The sequence below is a fragment of the Egretta garzetta genome, unplaced genomic scaffold, assembly GCF_000687185.1.
Source record: "Egretta garzetta isolate BGI_Z169 unplaced genomic scaffold, ASM68718v1 scaffold323, whole genome shotgun sequence".
Lineage (NCBI taxonomy): Eukaryota > Metazoa > Chordata > Aves > Pelecaniformes > Ardeidae > Egretta > Egretta garzetta.
In genome coordinates this window covers 3,284,422-3,287,209 of record NW_009259435.1, presented here as the reverse complement: position 1 = coordinate 3,287,209, position 2,788 = coordinate 3,284,422, and positions in this window count along the sequence as shown.

The following is a 2,788-nucleotide window of genomic DNA, read 5'->3' as shown; positions in this document are numbered from 1 at the left end:
CCCCCCCAGCCTTACGAGGTTCATCTCCGGTTCTTTGCCTTTCCGGCAGCTGATGACTCAACCTGCCCTCCACGTTGCAGAGCTTTCCTGAGGGAAATTCCAAACTTTATTTCAAAACTGAGATTAGTGTCCAGCAGCATAACTGTTTCCCAGCTGTGTCCTGGGGCTTTATTATATTCTATTTGGTTTTGCATTATTCCCTGCTTCCTTTGGACTTGTTTTCAAAATCCAGCGTCCCTGGAGCGACCCAGGAATGATGTGTGCAGGCTGTGTGTCTCTTAACGGATCTCCAGCTTGACTTTTGGGGTTGAGAAGTTAAGCATTGGTTGTCTTTAGGTAGGAAAGCAGACAAGCGAAATTAGAAAAAGACGTGGTTTTGGGGGTGAGCTGAACATCTGGCTCTACCTGACAGCACGTGGCGAGTGAAGCCAGGCCAGTGTCCATAACTCATACCAGCCCTGCCTCTCCCTCAGTTTCTTCCTTCACATCTGCTTTTCCGAGTCGTGGGTGTAGGGCACAGGACACCAGAGTATGTTTTGTATGAATTCCAACTAGTAGGATTTCAAGGTATCAACTTTGTGGTCGTAAAACATGACCCTGGAAGCTCGCTGATTTATCCAGTGCATTGATGAGCTCATTATTTGCAGCAGAAGCTCAAGGTGCTACCACTCCGTCGGCTGGGTTTTTAGTAATTGCTAATTCCAGTTGCATAAGGATTTTCATTTGGGTGAGACCCAGCATCTAGGAATCCGCTGTAGTATTAGATCAAAGAAGTCCTGTAGAACTGTGTAGCATGGTTGAGCATTAAAAACAGCCTGGACGCTGACAGTCTTGGGGCAGAGTATTTCTGTGTTGAATCTGTCATTTGTTCATCAGGTTTTCTCCCTTTTCCCTGTTCAACAGCATTTGTTTGTTCAGGCAGAGACCCGCTTCCCAACTGGAGAGCACACTTCTGTGATCCCTTCTAATGGGTGTTTTGACCTTACAATGAGGAAACCCAGAGATACCTGAAAAAATACTTACAGGTCTTTGAGAAAACAGGATCTGTTAGATGTGGCTTTCTCTGACATCAAATGGGTCGCCTACAACAGGGACCTAAATTGACCCCAAGAACTGATTTTATTGCCACAGAGTGGAATTCACATTTCTTCTAGGTAAAACAGGTGTGTTTTCCCTCTACAAGTATAAAATAAGGTTTGCTGTGTAAGAAAGGGTATGTTTGTGCGATTCTCATTACAGATGTGACTGCTCTTGGAGGGAATTTCCAGTGCTCCCCTCCTGCCAGAGGCTGCCAGGTCTAGTGCTGGCCCCAGCCTGCGGCAGCCAAGCTACGGAGCCTGCTCCGTGGGTTATTACACTCAGGAGAAGAGCTGCAGGGTGCATTTCTACAGATATTCCCTGCATTCCTCCCACAGGAAACAGACTTTTTTTTTTTTTTTCCAGGTTTTAAATATTTTAGACTTACAAAAAAAAAAAAAAAGAACCCGAAAATACATAAACTCAGAGTTGCTCCAGGTGATATTTTGCTCATAAATGAAAACTGATGCCTGTATATTTTTTTTTTGTTAGTTTGTTTTTGTTTCTTTGTGGTTTTTTTTTCCAAGTCCTTTTCACAGTCGTGGAAATGACCCATATAAGCAGAGAAAACCAACTGCAACGTACTGGCCAGTGCGTGAGTTAAACAGACTGGAAAATTGGAGAAGCAAAACATTTTGCTTTATTTTTTTCAATTTATTAACAGAATTTTAGAAGGACGGTTGGCAATGCACTTTTGTTCATAGCGCCCTGTACCTGCAGATCTGGCTTCTGCAACGGGGTATGGTTTCATGCCGTCTCCATAAAGCTGCTGGTGGCAGCAGCAGGGTGGGAGTTCATGGCTTTCTTCACATGCAGCAGAGTGAAAACCAGATGAGCGTTACTGGTTTGTATCGCTTGTGCCTCTCCCGAGCTGGTGAGTGCCGTCTCTAATAAGAATCAGCTCAGTTGAATTGTGTAGATGCCTTGGAAAGCAGCAGAGAAGTGCACCGTGGTAATGAAATCATACAGCAGATGTTGTTTTCGTTCACTTAAACAAACTGCTATGGCTTTGTGATCTGTGATATCGCAGTTGCTTTTCACGCAGAAGTTTAGGGTTTGGTGACTGTTAAGTTTTTCCAGGCCCAAGTTTTATCTTCCTGTGAGGCCCCTCCGAATGTGGTCGTCAGCGCAATGTCATCAGTGCAGTACTGCTGAAACTCTTGAGTCCATCTCAATTTAATTTTTCTTGCCTTTTTTTTTTTTTCTTTCTCTGTTCTAGGCTGCAGAGAAATATTTTAAAGCTACTTCCTTTTCTTAAACACATTCCATTCCAAGCTCTTCAGTTCTTTTTCCTGCCTTTAAACGCTTCCATGCTGATTTCCACATGGCTTTTGTATAATTTTTTTTTTCCTGCTTTCGTTGTACTTTTTCTACATTTCTCTTAAATCTGTCCTCTGAAAGTTTTCCTCTACCAGTCTTTGGGCCACCATTTGTGCTGGGAACTTGGTTGATTTTGTGTATGGTTTTCGACTGCTTCATATCATTATTTGGTAAAACTGACTTCTGCCTGAATGCTTGCCACCCACCTTATGAACTGTTACTGTGTAGGTTCTATATTAAGCTATATTTGTAACAAAAAGACAGTGTTTAAAGCTCAAACCTTCAATGTGTTGTATATCTCTTCCTGTGTTTGGTTTAGATTGTGAGATACTTAAGATTTGGACTTTGATCTTACTGTCTTTGTGGAGAAGAAACTTCATTTTTCCTCTAG